We start from the raw sequence: 23582 nt of genomic DNA on the forward strand, positions 1-23582 counted from the left end.
CCTTTTCCTCTGATTATTAAACCCGTTGACATTCCATGAAACTATTCTTAGTGAAGAATTCAACCTTGCCATTGAGTTCTCATAGAAAATCGCTGAGGAAATACATGATCTAAACCTGGTCCAATTAACATCACCCCCTCTATAACCTTAGCCATTCTGAAATACTCATAGCTACTATTTAGTGTGGAAAACCAGGATCCTGCACCCCTTACTAACCCTCCCAATCCCCACCCCCAACCCACACCCCACCTTTGGGTGGCCAAAACCTGGGGCCCTCCCGGTCCATTAACGGAGGAGTTTGGGGGTCTGTAGTGCTGATCCCTGATGCTGAAATTGACTTGCAGGACTCGTGAGAGAGATCAAGTAGAGAGCTGTTTGCCTAAGGAGCAGAGGCAGAGTTACTAGTCAATGCAGGAGCACCGCCCTTTTGGCCCTTCACCAGTCCAGAAAACAGAGGATAGAGTATTTTGGAGCCTGTGTCCATATCCAGAGCTGTGAGTAACTTCGGCGTTACAGCTCAAGGCTGATTGATTCAGAGGTGGGCTAGCCTTAGTCATTGACTGTGAATTTAAATCCAAGTCCACATCTAGGCTCCTAGCCTCTGCCAGCAGAGAGTCAGAACCGGCATTCTGCGAGCTAGTCGTAGAGGGCGGTAAGCTGTGAGGCGAAGTATCCCTAACAGCTAAATCGATAGTCGGTGGAGGGACAGTATTTGAGGACAGCTCAATATTCAGGTGATTGTCGGATGGGGTGGGTGCTTTGTTTTAGCAGTGCGAGTAGCTTTAGGAGCCCTAGAAGCAGGGCGTCCTTTTCCCTGAAGATAGTGCAGAGATCGGGGCATTATACAGCGCTGCTCCTTGCCCTTACAAACAACATGCAGCCCCCTTCCTCTCCCCACCTGCGCAACAGGCTTCAGAAAAAGAAAAAGAAAACTGGCTTTGTGCCAATTTTTGCTAGAAACAAGTTTTTGCAGGGGGGCAGTGTCCTTTTAACCAACCGCTTTCCAGCACTCACAATGTGTAAATGCGCAAAAAATGTACAAAAATGTACTGCACCAACACCAGACAGTGCTCACAGCAGAGTAACTTATTTCATGTCCAGTTTGAGAAAGAAAGGGAAAACTTCCCTCAGTGAAAAAGAGTAATGCAGTCCATAGCCCCCACATCACCTCCGTTTCCAGTCCTCTCCTGAGAACGGAACTCCAAACGTGCAGTCTCAGGCCTCTTCGGGACTGTAAATGGATTTCACTGACAGGCATAAGTATCCGAGGGAGAATTCTCGAAACACCTCAAAAACGGCAAGCGGCGAACAGCGAGGGGGAGAGGAATCCGAATTGTCTTTCCGTGTTTCAATAATGCGGCACCAGCATAAACGCGTCTGCCTTCAAGCGTGCGTACTTCCTGAGCCGGTGTTCAGCCACGGAGTATGACGGGAGCTCCTACGCAGCCGGCCACAACCAGGTGCTCTCTTGATTAGATTATGACAGGGCATGAGAAGGGTGTGTTAAGGATTTTCAAGGAAGATTGCTCCCTCGGATTGATTTTTGCAACACTTCCCAGGAGGTTATTATCCGAGAGGGTAGTGGCCTGCCTGTGACTGAACAGTTGCTCCCCTTTGTTTTTTATCCCAGGACAAGGACAAATTTGGCAGTGCTGCATACTCACCAAAGATCCCTGCAGGAAGACGATACTGGAGAAGAAGGACTGCCCTGCTGGAACCCTGGCCTGGCCCTGGACACTGCACTCAAAAGGACTGCACTAGCTGCACACTTTGAGCTTCAATAGGAAAAGGACTTTGTCCTGCTTCTGCAACTCCAGGAGAGGACTCCCTGTAGGCGACAGGTACAAAGGAGCTGCCCAGAGTCCGCTGCATAAAGTCCTGCAAGAAGAGCCCAACTGGCCAGTGTCCAGTGGCCTTTTGAGGATTCTGACTGTAGTCCCAACTCAGAGCTTCTGGAACATTGGTTCAAGTTGTGGAGAATTCAAGGACTCAAAAAGGCCCTGTGGAAGAAGATCCAGAAGTTTGGAGATGTTTGTAGCAACTGTTGTAAAAGCGCCATAAGTTGAAGAGTTGCACTGTGGGACTTATGGTCCCAGGCCCCAAGAGGCAATCCAGAGCCTCTGAACCCTTGGCTGGTGCTGTAGACCACTTTTTGAATCAAGAAACACTTCTGAAAGTTAGTGTAAAAGTATTACCTCATGGGTGGCCTAAACTCTGGACTTTGTCTCTGTCCAGTGTGACCTTTTTTTTTAACCCTTTGAGCGCGAGTTGCTTCCAAGCACTAGATATACTTTCAATCTTTAACAATTCATATCTCTGGTTCCCTACATTGGATTTTTGTCTTTTTAGTGTCAGTTTAAAGATAAAAATATAGGGGGTCATTTTGACCTCAGCGGTCTTTTTCCAAGACCGCTGAGGGACAGCTGTGCGGAAGACCGCCAGTGGTGGTGGTTTGCCGCTCAGACTATTATGACCGTTGGCAGCACTCCATCCTTTTTCTGACGGAGAGCCGCCAACAGCCATACTGGCGGGAGGTGGGGAAGTGGAGGTTGCTCCACCTCCACTGCCACGCCAACAGAGCACTGCGGTGTTCTGTTGGCGGTGTGGTGTCGGCAGAGCTGCCCCCATGGCTCCCGTCCCCTCCCGGAGGATCGACGGAACAGGTCAGTCGATCGTCCGTTAGGAGAGGGGGGTGGGGGGGTGTTGTGTGGGTGCATGGGGGTGTGCGTCTGTGTATATAGAGGGGGTGTGTGAGTGTGTGTATGCCTGCGGGGGTGTTGCGTGTTTTGGGAATGAGTGCGTGTATGTCTGTGGATATGTCAGTATGGATGTGTGCATGTATGTTTGTATGTGGGTGTGCATGTCTGACTGTGTGTGTGGATGTAGGCATGTATGTCGGTGTGTGTGCGTGTAAGTGTGTAGGTGGTGCCTGCGTGCGTGTCGTGTGGGTATGGGTGATGTGATGTTGGGGAATGGGGTGGGGAGGGGGCCCTGCTACCTTTGGGGGGTGGCAGGGGTGGTGGAGGGTGTAGGGGAGGGAGTCGGGGTGGGGGTGGGGTATGGGGGAGACCCCTATCAGTGCCAGGGAAGGAATTCCCTGGCGCTGATAGTGCTTACCGCCCTGGATTTCATGGCGGTTCAAACCGCTGGAAATCCACGGCGGTAAGCCGGGTCAAAATACCACCGGCGGTATAGTGACGGCCGCCGGGCTGGCGGTCATCTCCGCCCTGGCAGGCGGAACGGAGAACCGGTGGATGACCATGGCGGTAACCGCCATGGTCATAATACTACAAAGAAAGAGCGCCAGCCTGTTGGCGGTCTTACCGCCGCTTCTCCGCCTTCCACCAGGGTCATAATGACCCCCTAAGTCCGAAGGCAAAACTTTAACTGAGGAATCCCACTCACTGTAGTCGAGCAGGGATCCATCGCAGTCAGCCTTAAACTTTGACTTGTCCCGGTCGACTACGACCAAATATCCAGATTGGTGGTTTTAGGGGCATATTTGAGAGCCACTAGCACCATTCGGATGCCACATTACCGTCATTTTTTATATGTTCATGTGGCGTTAGAAAGCCAAAAATGCTGTGCCATATTTACAAAATGGCGCAATGCATGCATTTGTAACCCTTTCTGCTATGTTATGCCTGTGCCTGTAACAGATTTCCTTGTGTCATTATATTCTGCATTTTTAACACCTTCTCAGAGCAGGTGTTAAAAGGAGTCACGCCATTGAATACAATAGGCCCTAATGTACTCTGCAAGAGTAGCGCCAACATTTTGGTGCTATTTCCCCCTACCCTGCACCAAAGTGTTTGTGCCATATTTTAAATACGGCGCAGACATGGTGGCATTAGAGGGTGCTAAAGGGTGCAAGAAAAGGGCAGCTCCACTTTTCATAAGTATGCCCTCTTAGTTTCTACGTGTTAAAAAGCATTTATTGTTTTAAAATTAATATCTCTGGTTCACTTTATTGGATTTTGTCATTTTAGGGTCCTTCTAAAGATAAAATATATATTATATTTTTAAAACCTGGAGTTGGATTATCATTTTTTTGTGTGTTTTAATAATTTACTGTTTTTGATGTTTAAATGCTTTACACACCTGTCTCCTAAATTAAGCCTAAGTGCTCATTGCCGGGATATCAAGAGTTGAGCTTGGATTAATTTATTGATACCTCACTAGACCTAGTGGGGGTTTGTGGACAATTGCTAAGTGTAGATATTTTCCTTCCCTTCCCAATAATCCACTTTCCAACAAAGATATAAAAGATTTATCATACATGACAGCATTTCGTTATGATAATTTCAGGGCGTTGGTCTAGTACATCAGACTCCTTTAAGCTTGTTATTCTTTCTTTGATTATGCTTTCAGAATTATGTTTACATCACCTTCATTACAGGTAGCATATCAATATAGTAGACTGAATTTATCCTATATCTAAATGTGTCTGAAAGAATTATGACATATATGTTGGAACATATAGCACCAGTGTATTCTTATACTGTGGGATCATTTCTACCAGCATTCAATTTAGGCGCCTGTTTTTGGTAAATTTTATTTCTAGTACGGGCATAAGAAGAGAAGAGAAAATCGAAAACAAATTATTGTTTCATTTATTTGCAATGTCATTATTGCACTATTGGCACATGAACACCTTTTGTTTTACTTTGCACTTCAATAATTGTTACACATGCACGGGGTCTATTTTTTGTAAAATGTTCGTTATTTGTTTTTCTAACTTGAGCTGGATGACACTGCTTTATATATTTGTCATGAATGATTATTTGGATGGATTGGTATTTATATATATATATATATATATATATATATAATAATTTTACCAAGCATGTAATATATTGTCATGTATTACTTATTAATTATTTGGTTTAGATAGCATGCTGTTATTTTTAATCGCTAACCAAGTACAAGAGCAACCCAGAAAGTCCAAATGAACCTGGGTATAATGATCACAAAACACATTTCCATGTGAAACTCACTTTCAATCAATTTAAATATTTAAGCTTAAACATCTTGCTACTGGTTAACTCATACAAACAATTCTTAAATAAAGACGAAAATCATCTGTCTAGAATCTTTCAAAAAAGCTCCACTGAATCCAGTACCAACACATATGTGAAAAATGTTTTTTTTAAATGTTTTGGAAGCTGTATAAGCATATAGGGCGTCATTCCGACCCTGGCGGTCCATGACCGCCAGGGCCGGGGACCGCAGAAAGCACCGCCAACAGGCTGGCGGTGCTTCCTGGGCCATTCTGACTGCGGCGGTAAAGCCGTGGTCAGAAAAGGGCAACCAGCGGTTTCCCGCCGGTTTACCCCTGGCCCAGGGAATCCTCCATGGCAGCGCTGCTTGCAGTGCCGCCATGGGGATTCCGACCCCCTTCCCGCCATCCTGTTCCTGGCGGTTTTTACCGCCAGGAACAGGATGGTGGGAACGGGTGTCGTGGGGCCCCTGGGGGCCCCTGCACTGCCCATGCCACTGGCATGGGCAGTGCAGGGGCCCCCTAACAGGGTCCCATAATGATTTTCAGTGTCTGCTTTGCAGACACTGAAAATCGCGATGGGTGCCACTGCACCCGTCGCACCCCTACAACTCCGCCGGCTCCATTCGGAGCCGGCTTCATTGTTGAGGGGGGTTTCCCGGTAGGCCGGCGGGCGGCCTTCTGGCGGTCGCCCGCCGGCCCAGCGGGAAAGCCAGAATGGCCGCCGCTGTCTTTTGACAGCGGTGCGGTCATTCGGCGGTGACCGCATGGCAGGCGGCGACCGCCGCCCGCCGCGGTCAGAATGACCGCCATAATGGTGTACCATTTTATATTCATACTTCAGAAAATTAGACAAAGAGTGATAGTTGAAAAAAGTTATCCCCAAGTCTGAAAAGAGACACCACACCACAAAGCAATAAAGAAATTGCTTATAGTTCTGTGATCTTTGGTGTATCTCACAAAGACAGCCTCTTATTAAGGTATAGGTTATGCTTGTCAATACATTGATTTAGAGGACTTGTCTGATTTACATGTCAATGGCGTTTCGACCCTCATGCTGGATACTAGGGTCTCATCAGGACAAAAAATTACCTGGTGAATGGTGAAAGGTCTGAATTATGAAAGCCTCAGCTGGATGTCCAATATTCATATCACTGTCTGACCCAGAATGGTGCTTTTTTCACCTTAGTTTAAGAGCTGGGAAGACTGGCAGCAGCTTCCCACAGTGGGGAACACTGTATTTTCTTAATTCTGAAATCTGGATACAAGGGTTCTTTTTAATCAAACATAACATGTATTCAGAGAGAAGAGAGTAGTATTTTTTTTCAAATGGATTGAGGTTTCAGCATCAAAGGAGACTTTCTCAAAATAGATATGTTAGACTTTTCATCCTTGGCGTGGTCTCCCCTAACTTTTTACCTCTGTTTCCCAGGTTGTTGATGTTTGCTGGACTCTGTTATTGCTGTTTTGTTACTCTGGACACTTTACCACTGCTATCCAGAACTAAAGCGCAAGTGCTCCTGTATAAAATGTGTATGTAATTGGCTTTCCATGGATGGCATATTTGATTTACTGGTAAGTCCCTAGTACAGTGCACTAGAAGTACCCAGGGCCTGTAAATCAAATGCTACTAGTGGGTCTGAAGCATTGGTTGTGCCACCCACATTAGTAGTCCTCTAAACATGGCTCAGACCTGCCACTCCAGTATCTGTGTGTGCAGATTTTAACTGCCAATTCAACTTGGCAAGTGTACCTACTTGCCAGGCTTAAACCTTCCCTTTTCTCACATGTAAGACTCCTCTAAGGTGAGGCCTATGTACCCTCATGGGCAGGGTGCAGTGTATGGTTAAGGTAGGACATATACTAATGTGTTTTATATGTCCTGACAGTGAAATACTGTCAAATTTGGTTTTCACTGTTGCAAGGCCTATCTCTCTCAAAGGTTAACATGGGGGCTACCTTTAAACATTATTGAAGCACAGATGGGGGTTTGGGGTCTCTGAGCTCACAATTTTGAAATACATCTTTTAGTAAAGTTGGTTTTCAGATTGTGTGTTTGAAAATGCTACTTTTACAAAGTGGGCATTTTCTTGCTTAAACCATTTCTGTGACTCTGCCTGTTTGTGAATTCCCTGTCTGGGTCAGTTTGACAGATGGGCTGTTTGCACCTCTCTCTAGACAGTGACACAAAGGGAGCTGGGGTGTAGTCTCCATTTCCTGATGAGCCATATGTGCTAGGAGGGAGGGGAGGAGTGGTCACTTACACCTGAAAGGGCTGTGCCTGCCCTCACACAATGCAGTCTCCAACCTCCTTGTGTGTGTCCGGGGCCTGGCCTGGGCAAGGCAGGATTTCATAAGCAAGAAAGACTTTTCTTTGAAGTAAGCCTACTTCAAAGGGCAAAATTGGTATAAGAAGGGCACCAAAAACCACAGACTTTAAATCACTTCTGGACATCAAAAGGAACCTCTGCCTGGGGAAGAGCTCAAGAGCTAAATAAAAGTGCTACCCTGCCTAAAACTGTGCTTTGTGGAGCTATCCTACAGTTGCTGCTTCTGCCTGTGCAAGAGGACAACGACTGGGCTTGGTGTGCCTTCCTGCTTGTGAAGAAATCTCCAAGGGCTTGTCCTGAGGTTGCCCCCTGTTGTTGAAGTCTCAAGGCCATCTCCTTCCAGCAACTGGACTCTCTGCTGAGGCTCCTGCCCTGCCAAGTGGTGCCCTATCCAGTTCCTGCGGCCTTGGAAGGTGAAGCTGGCAAACCAAGACTGAAAATCGACATACAGACCGCCGTGCGGGAAAAAATGTGACTCATCTTCCAAGACGCAGCTGAAAAACGACACGCCGCCGGCTTTGTGGCAGAAATTGATGCTCCACCAGCATCGCGGCTGGAAAATCGACACACAGAGCTGGAAGAACGACATGCACACCTGCTGACAGAGGCTGTTAACAATGCAACCCACATTGCGCGGTTTTGCTGATACCGTGGGCAGGATTTTTGACGCAAACCTTGCTGCGGGGAGGAAAAATGACTCACGCCGGCCTCTCCAGAGAAGGAGAAATGACGCATGGACTCGCTTGCGGGTGAAACATTGACGCAACGCTAACCTTGAATGTCATTTTGACACTACCCAGGTACTTTTCAACGCTAACAGTGTTTACCTGTTTTCTCAAGGATTTAAGACTCTTTTTGCTTTTTAATCAATAACTTGACTTGTGTATGTTGGATTTTTGTTGTTTTGGTCTTGTGTTATTTAGATAAATATTATCTATTTATCTAAACCTGTGCTGTATTTTTTTTTAGTGTTTTCATTAAGTAACTGTGTGCGTTGGTACAAATACTTTACACCTAGCACTGTGAAGTTAAGCCTGCCTGCTCGTGCCAAGCTACCAAGGGGGTGAGAGAGGGTTAGCTGAGGGTGAGTCTCCTTTACCCTGACTAGATTGAGGGTCGTTGCTTGGACAGGGGGTAACCTGACTGCCAACGAAAGACCCCATTTCTAACAAGTTAATAAAAACTCTCTTTTCCCTATAAATAAACATGCAATGGCTAATGAAAATAGACAACATACTATTGAAATCATGTTATCTATTTTCATTACCCATTCCATGTTTATTCATAGGAAAAAAGAGCACTTTTATAATAATTTTTGAGGAAGTCTTCTGTGATGCTGAAATGTGTCATCCGGAGCACGAGTAAATGGTAAAAACCTGAACTGGTGTGCCACCTCTGCTTGCCTGGGGATCATGTGCGGGGATACCAGCATACTGAGCCCATTGTTTCATATATATTTATATATATATATATATATATATATATATATATATATATATATATATATATATGTATATATACATATATATATATATATATATATATAGACAGATAGATAGATAGATAGATAGATAGATAGATAGATAGATAGATAGATAGATAGATAGATAGATAGATAGATAGATCGATAGATAGACAGATAGATAGATACACCCTCTCACACCTATTCTCACACCAAAAGAAGCCACAGCCAACTCCTGCTGTGCATGGCCGAAGGGCAATGCACAGCATGTAGTTGAGTGGTTAGGGAGTGTTGGCCACAGGGCCTGACAGCAGGCCAGGTCTTGAGGACAACCTGTCCTGCTTACAGGTGAAGGTCGTGCACAGGGCAAGGTTAGGTGTTTAATGGGAGCTGGTCTCAGGGCCTGGCCGGAATAATGGAAATTACTATGGGCCTGATTACAACTTTGGAGGAAGGTGTTAATCCGTCCCAAAAGTGACGGATATACCACCAGCCGTATTACGAGTCCATTATATCCTATGGAACTCGTAATACGGCTGGTGGTATATTCGTCACTTTTGGGACGGATTAACACCTCCTCCAAAGTTGTAATCAGGCCCTATATGTTAAAAAAAAACCACAGAAATTCACTATAAAAAAACAAAGGTTACAGAGACATAGTTAGGAAATAGAATGTTAAAAAAACAAAGAAATTCACTGAAAAAAAACAAAGGTTACAGATATGTTATAGGCCCACATTTTAAATATACAAAACCATAGAAATTCACCAGTTATAGTTACGATAGCTTGTGCCCTATGGTAACTGTAACTCGCACCATCATCATGCACTGCTAATGACCCCACAAATTATGGCACTCATGGCATCTTTGATAACATCATTGATAATATCAATGTAATATTTGCAGTAACATTTTTGACTGTGCATGGCAGGGATCTCCCTGTAACCGTTGCATTTTTACATGAATATATCTTACCTAGTGCCACTAGGTAGTTATAGTTAGGACCTAGTTTCTATAACAAAGCAGTTTTTTACTTGCCCATATCTTTGGTGCCAGTGGTGAATCTTCACAAACTTTGCCCAAAAAATACGACACTCACGTGTGCTGCTGTCTGAAAAAAGTTGGGGGTCCCAACGCGTGTTTTCCAATGTTAATTTCCTTCCTAGTTTGAACAGGAATAGCGGCTGAACCACTGAACAGATTTACACCAAATTCGTCAGAAAGGTAGCTCTTGGTCCAGAAAGAGCCCTTTTTAGGGTTGAGCCTGCGTCGCATGCGCTTGCGCATGTGTATCGCTTGCTAGATGCTTTAGGAATTAGAAAAGGGCTCAGATCCCCGTTCACGTCACGTCAGTGTCTTTCATTGGTTCGTGGGCTTGCCTGTTAAAATCTGCTTGCTTTCATTAGTGGAAGGCACGCATACGTCATGCCTTTTCCGGTGGTTAGCCCTCTTCAAGCGCAGCGACCAAGTACAGAAAACATAAGAGGCTTGCTGTTTCCCATCAGGTTTGTGGACTACTTTTTCTCTATTTTGGCAGCGTGATCTCACTTGTTAAATCCTGCTCTTCTCAGTAAATACCATTTCTTTGCTGCTGACAACAGATTTTCGGATATTAAAGACAGCCTCTTTTCCAAACCACTATTTCACTTTCATAAAGCCCATGCAGCGTTTCGTCATCTGATGGGTCCTGGTCACTGAGAGGGGGTCAAGTCCCTGGAATCACCCTTCACTCACAGGGAGTAGCTTCTCTTTGTTACTGATTGTCTTTTCTCTGCCTTCCTCTTCCACCTCACATCCTTATGTGCCTACAAAGAAACGCAAATGGCACTTGTAACCGCAATAACAATCTTTACAGGCATGCCAATGTATTGGCAAATATATTCAAGCGGGCAGAACAAGGCCTGCAAGCATTCTTCTAACTTAGGTCACATTTGAATCCATCCTAGCGCCACACATACAGCTGTTCACGTTACACACATTTTATCTGTCATAGGTTCTGTACGCTTGGGTCAATTTTCATCGGGAATTGTTTTGGTAACTAACTGGCTTAGTTTTAAAATTTTATTTCAGTGATTTTTTGGAAGTTGCAAGGCAGCATGCATCTGCTTTTGAAGTAATTTACGTATTATGTTGGAAAAGTGCATTTGGTCAAGGTCCGCCCCAGGGAATAAGGGTAACCTTTGGTGAATGGTCAGACTAGCAAAGTCACTCAAAGCATAAAGCAGTTTGCAGCGTAAGTTAATTAATTTTTACCCAAAAAAAAGGTTTAATTTAGCTATCACAGGCCCTGTGTTTTGTTTTACCCTTATGTTTGCTCAGTAGAAGTAATGACTTGACATTTGTGTGCGGCTTCTTGGCGCCTGTCTGTAAATTGTAACTGTTTTAGAGAGTAATACATCCAACCCAATGTTTTTTTTGGAGGTTTTATTATAGCACTTACTCGACCCAAAAGTATTGGAGCGTTTTACATGAGAACCACTCATATTACACTAGGACACATTTTTTTGTTTCCTTTTAAGACACTGATCTGTTTGCGCAGAAACACAGTATGTTTTTGGTTATGTCCATACAAAATAAGCTTTTAGCCCCACATGTTTCCGTAGAAAGTTAAACTAGATCAGTGGGTCACCATATGTGGCACTAACTCATGCTACCTCCTGCTGTGCTTGTGGTTGCTGTCTATTTTAGGCTGCCTTCAAGCAAAGCATGTGATTTGGGGGAGAAGGGAAAGGGGGTGAAAAGGGATGGCAACTTTTGAGAAATTTGGGTGAAGGGGGAGATAACAGTACTTAAAGGGGTGTCTGGCTCAAGACTAGTTTGTGCACTCTGCAAAGCATATAATAGTGATGGCACATGCTACAAATATATATTCCCATGGGTGCTCTACCCTCTGCGGTTAGTATTAGGTTAGTTAGTAGGACAGAAGATGTAGCCAATAAGCTTGGTACATTTTGTGTATCAGGAGACTTTACCTTTACCTCTCCTTCCCACGCCAAAAAAAATGGTTCTGTTCAATTTGCTTAATCATCTTGCCTTAAAAAATTCCATATCAGCAACAAATAGGAGCACATACAAATTGAATTATTGTCATTTAAAAGGTGAACATTTGCCAAAAGTACATAAATTCATTAGGAATTACTGGATTAGTCACCTATGCGATCTTACACATTCAAACAATTAGGGGGCTTCTCATCTTCTTTGCAATGAAAGTTGTTTCAAAAAAAGTTTTATGTCCCGTCCGCGCCAGAACGAGCCAAGAGCCTAGAAACTATGCCCGAGATCTAGCCGGAGGGAGAGGTATTACATATTCAAGTGAAGGACTATTTCTCCTTAATAAAAACCCCTCCGTCCTATGCTACAACAGTCTAGATCCAGATAAGGTTAATTTTAGATGCCCTAGGTGTGCCTGGTCACTTAAAGCTTCCACAAACCACCGACAAGCGAAGAATTATGTTAGATTTCCTTATGTTTAGTTAATTGTCGTTCAGTAGGAGCTCATGCTAGGGACATTTATCTCCTAGTAGAACAAATTGAACCCCTGGCCTTGTTTCTAACAGAAACATGGCTGAATGAAAGCTCTGCACCAGACATTGTCATGGCCCTCCCCTCAGGCTATAAGATTAGTAGAGTGGATAGACCTAGCAGAGGGGGAGGCATTGCAGTCATTCTCAGAGACACATGTAAGATCGATTGCACCCCTACCCTAATTAAAGGCTGCGAAAGCATGTCGTTTGCAATCAATGTAAACCCACATTATACACTCTCGGGGGTACTGATTTACCGTCCACCTGGTCCCATTGGAGATTTTATAATGTCACTAGCAGAACATACTTCGCAAATAACACACACTAAATCTAATCTTTTAGTGCTAGGTGACTTCAACCTCCATATAGATAATACAGATACTGCATCTTCTAAGATGCTGATAGCAGAGATGAATGCATGTGATTTAAACCAACTTATTCAGGGCCCCACCCATGTGAAGGGCCATACACTTGATCTGGCCTTCTCTAATAATCCTAATTTAAATTTTTTACTATCTTCCCCACTTGTATGGTCAGACCATTTCCTTGTAGAAATGGAACTTCATCTTACGCACTACAAGACCCCACATAGGGGTGCACACCCCCGCCGTAGGAAATGGCATAGGTTAAAATCCGTAGATTTTGTCTCTGCACTAGAGAAAAACAGACCAGGGAATATAAATACAAATAATACAACAGCTTTTTTGCAGTCTGTTAATAAATGGATAGAGAACAGCCTAGATGAGATTATACCTCTTTCCTCGTCTAATTGCTCCCGGCGTAACAAGTCACCGCCATGGTACAATGCCGATTTACTGGAGAAAAAAAGAGAATGTAGGAAACTAGAGAGGAGATGGCGCTGCACCAAAAATGAAGGGATTAAAAAGGATTATAAATACTTGATTCGAAATTATCACCTGGAAATTAAAAAAGCTCAGGCGAGCTATTATGCAGAAAAAATCGAATCGGCTGCTAATTCACCTAAAGAGATCTTCAATGCCCTAAAAGACCTCATCCATCCAAGAGAGGAAGTAGAAAATAGGGATTCCCCCCAACAACATGTAGAAGAGTTGGCTATTTTTTTCCTGGAAAAAATCCAGAATATTTACCTTGCATTTCCTAACACCCCTAATATAGGACAGAAGAGAATAAATCATGAGGCTGGGGAGGCAATCACTTTTACAAACTTCACTCCTATCAGTCTGGACGGAGTTAGCAATCTAATGAGATTAACAAAATCGGGCTCCCCACTTGACCCGGCCCCTCCCCAGGTTCTATCCTTGGGAATCTCAGTATTAGGGCCAATAATAAAGAATCTTATTAATAATTCTCTGAGTGACGGCATAGTACCTGATCACTGGAAACTAGCCATTGTCAAGCCACTCCTGAAGAAAACCAGCTTGGATCCCAAGATACTGAGCAACTATAGACCTATCTCATTGTTGCCCCTAATTGCCAAACTGACAGAGAAACATGTACACTCTCAGCTATCCTCATTCCTGGAAGAATATAACTTTATACATCCGACCCAGATGGGTTTCAGACCTAAACATGGCACTGAAACTGCCTTAATTGCTATAACAGAAGAGGCAAGGAAGAGGATGGATTTAGGTATGGAAACCGCGATTATCCTCCTTGACCTAAGTGCGGCCTTTGATACAGTTGATTTAAATATCCTTATAGAAAGGATACAAGGCTGTGGAATTGCTGGGTCTGTGTTAGACTGGATTTGCTCCTTCTTACATGGAAGGTCTTTTCAGGTACTTGACAGAGAATGTATATCTGGGAGAACTTTTAGCAGCTGTGGTGTTCCCCAGGGCTCGGCCTTGAGCCCATTACTTTTTAACATCTACATGAGGCCTTTAGCAGGCATAGTCGAGCCCTTTGGACTGAACATAGTATCTTATGCCGATGATACGCAGCTGATAGTCTCCTTCTCCGACTCCCATCCGGATATGGGCAGAGCCCTAGGCCCTTGTATGAAGGCAGTTGCAACTTGGATGGCTGATAGTAAACTAAAACTTAACGATTATAAAACGGAGGTTATGTTTTTTGGAAACAAAATTCCTCCTTTTAACTCCAGCTTACTGAGAGGAATATCGACCCTCCCTCCCCCGCCCTAAAGGTCTGATTAAAAGCCTCGGGGTATGGCTTGATCCCCTTCTCTCAATGGCCCAACATGCAAATAGAGTAGCGGGAACTGCCTTTGCTCTGCTAAGGACCTTGAGAAAGGTCTTAACTATTCTACCTTTCGCAGCGAGGAGATTGGTTGTCCAGGCACTGATTGGGTCCCGGATTGACTATGGAAATGCGTTGTTCATTGGTTCCCCGCAATATGTAATTCAGAGACTGCAAAGAGTACAAAATGCAGCGGCTCGTCTGCTACTAGACATCCCTAAACATCACGCAATACGGCCAGGAATTGTCTCTTTACACTGGCTCCCGGTAGCTGAAAGGATTCAGTTCAAGACCCTGTGCCACGTTCACAGATCTATATTTGATAAGGGACCTGAAATGTTGAAAACTCTTGTTCAGGCTTATATTCCAGCAAGATCTCTTAGATCCTCATCAGCTAATCTGGCTAAAGTTCCAACTACGAGGAAAGCCAGATGGGGAGGAAGATCGGTAGCCTACCAAGGTGCTCTACTTTGGAATAATCTTCCTCTCAAGTTGAGAGTTAATTCTCAAGAGTTGTTGTTCAGAAAAGAACTGAAGACCTGGCTATTTAAAACTTAAATCTTTTGAATAATTCTTTGAGCAGTATGTCATCACTATGGCTGTATAAGCGCTACGAGGCCGTTGGCAGTTTGGCGCTATATAAATCTCTATAACATAACATAACATAACATATTATCACTTCCACACAGTGCCCATGAGCCGACACTGCTTATTGCTCACGTTGTTTTCTTAAAAGCCACCCACTGCCGGCTGCTCCCACTGGCTTCTATCCACGCTGCCTTCTCCACATGCTTACTCCTGCAAAGCACAAGCTTTCTTGTGGACAGATAGTTGGATGTCTGTTGCACAAACATGCTGCTTTGCTCACATCTGTTTTACCTCTTTGCATGGAGAGCTTGCACATTGCACCCGTTTCTTGCTAATTAAGGCTTATTACTCCTTCCAGGTCTGAGAATTACTCTCTACAGTGCTCTTTCCTTCTCAGTCTGACCAAGCACCCCTTCCCATCCCTGTTAGTTGGGGCCCCACTTCTCAGTCTTAGCAGTTTTTGGGTTGAGCCTGCGCTAGCATGCACTTGCGCATGTGTATCGCTTGCGGGGCGCTGTAGTAGTTAGAAAAGGGCTCGGAGCCCCGTCTATGTCACGTCAGTTTCTTTCATTGATTTGCGGGATTGCCTTTTAAAAAAATCTGCTTGCTTTCATTACTGGAAGGCATGCATATGTCATGCCTGTTCCAGTGGTTAGCCCTCCTTGAGCGCAGCGACCAAGTACTGAAAACATATGAGACTCGCTGTTTTCCGTCCGGTTTGTGGACTACTTTTTATCTTTTTTTGCAGCTCGATCTCGCTTGGGAGAAGTCGAGCGCTTTGCATGACATCAACCCTGTTACATAGTTAATTGCACTTTTGCCAGTTACATAGATAATTGCACTTTTGCCGATAGGTTTCTCTACGAGTGAACTGTAGCAGTGCAATCGTGCTCTTTTTTCCATTTCATGTGGCAAGAAAAGCCCGGTTGGGAGTTTACAACTACTAATAGCTCTAACTCGGAGAAATGCGAGACCCGCTGCATTGCAAATGCTTGTTGTTATTTGGTGTAAATACGTTCAGTAGCTTTTGAAATATTAAAGAAAAAACAAATTGTATATATAGGGACACAAAGGCTTTGTGAACTCTCCCGATCTTGTTCTGAGATCTGATTGGCAGGCAACACTTTAACACAGAAGTTTTGGCTGTCATCTTGGGACTCTACTTCTGCTGAATCCCAGAAAAAAGATTAAAAATAAAAAAAAGGGGCCAGGGTAGGGCCACCCTGAACACTTAGCTCTGGTGCTGGGGTCCACGGGGGACCCCCAGGACAAAAAAGCATTTAATTTTACATTTTTGCCACAAATTCATGACAGGGTATACAGCCACTGACTCAACCACTCACTCACCCATAGACCCAGTCACAAATCCATAAAACCACTTACACTCACTGGATAATGTCATCAGTAATGTCACTGACCATGGGTGATTGATACGTAGATAAGGATTTCTTTGTATATTTTTTGCACATTTTTTACATATTACATTTTCTTTGTTTTGTTTCATGCCAGTTGAATAACTATATAACAACTTAAGTTTGCTGTTGTATTTCTAACAGGTCTGGGTAATTATTTTGGAGGAAGCAGGAATGTAATTTTAGACATTTCATGTACAGTATGTGAAGCTGAAATGGGGGTAATATATAACATATATTTTTTATCTTAATTGGTATTTAATGGCTTTTGGATAACGATAATATATCTATATTTATATGAAAGCCTTGTATACTGAGTTGAGTTTATTTAAGTATATTTTATTCCTCCCTTCCAGAGTTGAGGGTAATATATGTTAGAACATTTGAAAGTAATTTATCAATCTCTTTGAATATTAATGGGACATAATAATTGAAAGATACTTCTTGGTAAATTATTTATGATTTTATATCTATGAACTGCTGAAGAATGTCTGTTCAGTGTTAGATCAGTAAAAGATTCTATTATGAATGATTATTTGTGTGCCCGTTTTCTATTTCTATTTTTCCTCCTTTAGTCCTGTTTCTATGCAACGGAATTTGATATATTTAACTGCTGTTTGATTGGTGGTAAAATTCACGTGATCAAGGCTGCGTAGACAGCCCAACCGTGTTGTGATTAAATCCTTTGCTTTACTTTCTAGAAGTCCTGAGTGCCCGATCTTTATTGTTTTTGTTTGGATTGACTAAAGGTTTCAGGGACGTTATATTTAGATTCACATTTTACTCGCACCAAACCTTCAAACTTCAGCAGTTATAGTAATTGCTATCTCAAGCAACTATAACTCGTACCCAAGTTCACTATAACATGTGTTTATGTGTGTCTGTATATGTGTATATGTATGCATATATGTGACAATAGTAGTAGTACAAATACTTTATTCGACTTTCAAACAAGTCATAAAAGTATGAAATAAAACATGACCATGTATAAGAGCACAATAAATACAATAAAATAATAAAAGAATAAATAGCAAAAAATATATGTTGTTAATTTATCCCTTCGCACGTATTTACATGGCCTAGTCAGATTGACACCAGTACGCGCATAGACTTTCTTGCGATTATTACGGAACATAAAAAATGTGCCAAAATTCCACACATTTCAATAGAAGATAAAAACTGTAAGCTGATGTACGCAATACGACACTGATGCAATTTGATCAATCTTAAAAGAGGCATTAAAAGGCGCTTTCTCTGTTTCTCATAAACTTTATAAAAAAGGACCACATGTTTCGTGGGTTGAGGTGCCTTTCCATCACAACGACATGCCCCTAAGGTTGTACTACAATCATTCATGTTTGGAAAGGTTACTATGGGATGGAAACACTACACTTTTTTGATTCTGCTTCCCATCGCTGTTCTTCTAAATGTTTCAATGTCAAGGTCCTCAGTTCCTTCCTGGTAATTTTTCCCAGTAGTTCTGGATTTTTATAATATTCTTTACTGGACATATTTTCAAAAAAGGTCATAATGTACCTCAGCCAAGGGACTCTTAGGGAATATGTTGACGCCATACAATCAGATAAAATTGCCTTGTTTAATCCAGTATGCTCAGAGGTCCAAACTTTTGCCACAATAATAATGGCTGTATCTTTATTAAGTCAACTATAAAGGAGACCCCCCGGTTCCGCATGACTAATATACGATGATGTGCCTTCTGCTACCATTAACAAGTATCTCAGAAAGTCATTTTCCATCGTCTGGATCGGGTTGCAGTTAGTATGTCCCCAGATACCTGATCCATACATGGCAGCCGGGATACACTTGGCTCTATAGATTTTTACCATATTCTGCGGGGTGATCCCCCCTATCCTTTTTGAAAAATTTTTCAAGGCTGCCGTTGTTTTGATAATCTGGACTTTTTTCATTTTCATGCAGTGTGCCCAGGAACCCTGTTTGTCAAACATTATACCCAAATATGAGAATGTTCGAGCTGTATCAACTTTCCCCTCTTGTATAGTAATATTATAGGTCTTACTCTGCTTCCTCCCGCAGTTCATTATAAAAGCTTTAGAGCGGTTAACGGTGAGTCCCAAATCTGTCATAAAAATTATACAAGTGGTTAAAAGTTTTTGGAGGGCTAGTGGAGTCCTGCCCATAAGTACAGCATTGTCTGCATAAAGTAGCACCGGGACAGCGCAGTTGCCTATTTGAAGGAGATCCTTACATTTAGTTATCAGTTCCCGTTCTAAGTTGTTTATATATAATGAGAACAAGAGTGGAGCTAGTAAACAGCATTGGCGTACTCCTCTGTGTATGCCAAAAGTCCTAGTGCATTCCCCTCGTATCCCGTACCTAACTCTTGCTCTACACCCTGTGTACAGGTTCCAAATAAACTGAATTATTGTTGATTCTGCCCCTATGCTACTTAAGATGTCCCATAACTTCCTGTGTATTACGCAGTCAAATGCTGAAGATAGATCTATAAAGGCCAAGTACAAATTACCCTCCCTAAGCCTTGTATACTTCCAAATTATAATGCTTAGATTCAGGCCCTGTTCCACCGTACCTATTCCTGTACAGAAACTGTACTGTACTGGAGATAAAATGCCATTTTCTTCCGCCCATGTTTGAAGTCTATTCAAAATAATTCTCCCCGCTAATTTAGCTGATGTATCAAGAAGGGGGATTGGCCTATAACAAGCTGGGTTAAGGCGGTCGCTTTTCTTATATATAGGGACGATGATTGAATCTCGCTGGATGATGGTGGGCCTTGTCTACAGAAGGCCCTCAATATCTGCATCAATAAGGGGCCCCATGTTTGCGTATTTGTCTTATATAGATCTACCGGAACACCATCAGGGCCTGGCGCTTTCCCCGCTTTGCTTGAGTTTATGGCTTCCACTACCTCCTCTAGACTAAACTGGGGTGTTATGATCAAACGTGGGCCTTCCTGAGCAGCTAAACCCATTAAGGGATCCATTGGCTCCACATCACTTGTCTGACAATATATATTAGAAAAATATTCAATCCAATCCTCTTCTGAGATGGCAATTTCCATTCTAGGGACATGTCTGTCACCTAGAACAGGATTATTTATTGTTTTCCAAAAGAGGATATTGTCCTTTGTAAGACTAGTTTTATGTAAAGTTTCCAATAGGTTTCCCTTCAGAATGGATTTCTTTTTTTTATGGCTATCTTATATTCCTGTCTACACATACGTATTTCGATCGGGCATCTTGTTGGGGCGCTTAAGGCCTAGATCTCTTGTGTTCTTTTGTGTATATATATATATATATATATATATATATATATATATATATTTATATGTGTATGCATATATGTATATGTTTAAATATGTGTGTGTGTGTGTATGTGTATATATTTATATATCTATATATATATATATATATATATATATATATATATATATATATATATATATATATATATATAAGCAGTCACTCACCAGATGGTCAGCAAAGAAGGGGACATGAGAACAAACACAAAATGGCTACCACACACACACAAACACACACACACACACACACATACACACACACTGGCTCTAAAAGGATAGTGGACACCACATAGCCAGCAAAGAAGGAGGCATGGAGCACAAATACAAAATGACTGCCTAAGTGAAATACAAAAACTGACTCCATAAAATGGTGGTTGTAGCATGCCTTGCAACTAAGTAGGCATGGAGCTCAAACACAAAATTAACACCAGAGTATGAAGACAAATCACACAACATTCACAAAAACACAAGGAAAATGAGTACTTGTAATTGACCCCAGGGCTCCATCATCCACAAAGGTCTATTATGATTTAATTTCATGTGGACCTCCTGCGCCCTCTCTATCTTTAATTCCCCACTTTCCACAACAAACACAATTTGAAAAACGAACAGAAATAGTGGTGCTTCTCAACACAAACATTTTGCAAAGAACTGATCTCAACTTACCTGAGTTTCCAAAATAAGTACCAAATCAAAACCAAGGTCTAGTCAAGGTAGAGGGAGGAGTCTAGAGGACATGAACTGTCCACTTGGGAAAAAAGACATTGCAAAATAACCTTTTGAGTTATTTCATTGGTGCCATTTTTTAAGAGCTACGCCAGTCATGCTCGAGTTGGTTGCGCTGTTGCCGTATGTCGAGCGTTCTGGTCCTGTGCACTACTTTCTTCCCTGAATAAACATCTTGTTTGCACGAGACACTGTAATGGCTAAATCTTGGGCATTATGCGTTCTGCTGCATGGAATTCATGCCGAACTATGCCAGTATTTGGAAAACTACGCCCAGAACAGATAGGATGCTCACAGCCCTGGATTTGACCTTACCAAGGATGGATTATTGCAACTGTCTCTATCTAGGTGCAAATAAGTAAAGTTTCAATTAATTCAGAATTTAGCTGTCTGAATGATTTTTAAATTGCCTAGACAGGTACATGTCTCTGCTTGCAGGAGACACTTCATTCACTTTCAATCAACAATCACATTTGGTTTAAAGCATTATGCCTGGTACAACAAGCATTTTAGAAGAAAAGCACAGTTTGGAATATCACATACCTGCCAACCCGCATGGTGGCACAGCGTGTCACACGACATTGGCTAACTTCACACAGTCTCATGGAAAAGAGCCAATATCACGTGGTAAATCCACACCCCGGTTCAGTGTTTCCAACCTGGGCAATTTCCCCGCAGCAATTAGCAACATTTTCCTCATTTTCTTCATCACGGGGTAGGGAGGTGCGGGGGTTGATGACGCAGAAAAAGAGGGTCCAATATATTCACATATCATGTAACCAAAAGCATATAATGTAGTGTGATTTTAGTAAAGAAAATAATGTACAAGGGAAATTGTGCCCTCGGGGTAGTTCGCCATCGTTATAAACGAGCTTTATTAATCATGAAGAATTGAAAATTGTAGTAATCCGTCATAATTACAAATGTATGCCATGATTTCTTATTTGAAACTGTTTTGCTTAGCTTAAATTTAGTAGAGGCTTTGGCCTAGTTGCCTGGTCTCAAATTCTAACTGCGTGGCTTTTCCTTGAACTAATGAAACATATATTCTTGCTTGAAGTTGTATTTTTCCAGTAGAGATGACTAATGTACTTATCTTCAAGGTTTCGTACTAGGCCGTTTTCATCCCCTTTGATACAAGGTCAGTCTCTGCAGGTGCGGACAATGAAGGTACAGATAGTAAAATAATTGGCAAACCATGTTTCAACTTGTGTTCCAAGGCTCCAAGGACAATGTATGCATAAATGAGCGCTAGTAAAAAGACAATTTTCATTGGGCAATTTGAAGCCAACCTATGAACCCTCCAATGGAAAACCCTGCAGAATTTGGAATGTTTCTTATTTAAACCCATTGGACAAAGAGAAGCCAGCCATTTTTTCCTTGATGCCAATTTGAAGCCAGATGCCAGACTCCATTTTGGACGACACCCTGATGCCCTTTTCTCTATCTGAGAGAAAGAGACTTTAAGAATTCTCACCCTAGAGACTTTAACTTTGATTTGCCCCGTCTTGCCCATGAAGTAATTTTTGCCCCATTCTCCTTGCCGCTGCAAGGAAGCTTGCCCTTAACTTTACCCCTTTTAAACCTGCCCCATGCTGATCGAACCGGTACCTGAGGGACGAAGACTTTTCTTGAATGCTGATTGTATTTGGTAAATATGAAAGGATAAATGTATTATGCATTGTGTTTTTCCTTTTAGGTACCAACTGCTATTTTGATAGGGCCTAAGCTAGAAGTTTTCCAAATTTGTGTTGACTAAATTCGTTTTGCATGAAGCCCCACATGCCAATGCTAATTAGAGGTTAGTCGAGGTATTCATTCGATGCACCATGCTAATTTGAAATGTTGTTATGCTGACCAATGTATGAAATTAGTCAATTACAGTTAGTCATATTAGTGATTTGCATTGCCATAACTGAATGTATCATTATCCAGATTTTGCGTAGATTGCGTTTCTTCCGCTGCTATGGACAGCTGGTAATGTTCATATACATATATCATTTGGTTTTGAGACTTATATACATCGTGCTAGCTTTGTTAATATAGGGAAATAAATTCATTAACTTTTAATACACTGGTGTGGTTATTCATGGCTGAAAGGTCATGGTGCGCCGAAATACCAACTGTTATTGATTTCGGATGTGCTATATTGATCTATTAATTGAGTATTGATTACCGATTACAATAGTTATTGATTATTGATCTGAATGACCCGACTATTCTAGGATGAGGAGAGCCTGACTTGGCGAAAAGATTCACCGAGCTCCAACGTGTCCAGGTACAGGTAATTTATAAGGGCTGGACGCGTTATCAGTGTCACAGTATGAGCCGGCTGGATTATTATTGTGTGTTACATATTTTGCAGGAACTTTATTTGGCACCCGCTGCTCACCTTATCATTAGGCACACCGCGGCAGAAACTGGGCTCCCTACCTCAGCGTAAGGCATCCTTAAGCGTTACCATTGACAGTGTGGAAATAGATGATTTGCCTATCTCTCCTTGGCCCCGTTTATTCACGTCCCGAGTCTGACCAACAAATGTGTCATACCCGTTTTCTCCCACCCCCGCACAATGTTCAGAGAGAATTGTTGTGAGAAGAAGCAAGAAGCTTGTCTTTCGCTGCACCAGCACTGCACACAGATCTCAGATAATTAAAACACTTACTGACAGTAGTAAGTAATAATGATTTCATAGCAATGTAAAACTTGAAACATGACCGAAATGGAATGAGCATCAATGCTCAGGCCCATATATATACTTTTTGACGCAAAACTGTGCCGACGCAGTTTTGTGTCAAAAATATTACCGCTGGCTGACGCCATTTCTTTGCGCCGTGCGGGTGTCAAATTTATACTTTGACGCGAGGCAGCGCAAATCACAGTGGTGAGTCTTTTTTTTTTACTCAAACCAATGCGCCACGTCGTAAAGGAAAACAACGTTAATGCAGTGAAAATGACTGTGAGCTGATTTATGACATCGCAAACCAGATACGCACCGTTTTTTGATGCAATTGCATCAAAAAGCAGCGCAAACACTGCTAAATGTGCTAGGGAGAGACAAAA

This window comes from Pleurodeles waltl, chromosome 10, assembly GCF_031143425.1.
Source record: "Pleurodeles waltl isolate 20211129_DDA chromosome 10, aPleWal1.hap1.20221129, whole genome shotgun sequence".
NCBI classification, from domain to species: domain Eukaryota; kingdom Metazoa; phylum Chordata; class Amphibia; order Caudata; family Salamandridae; genus Pleurodeles; species Pleurodeles waltl.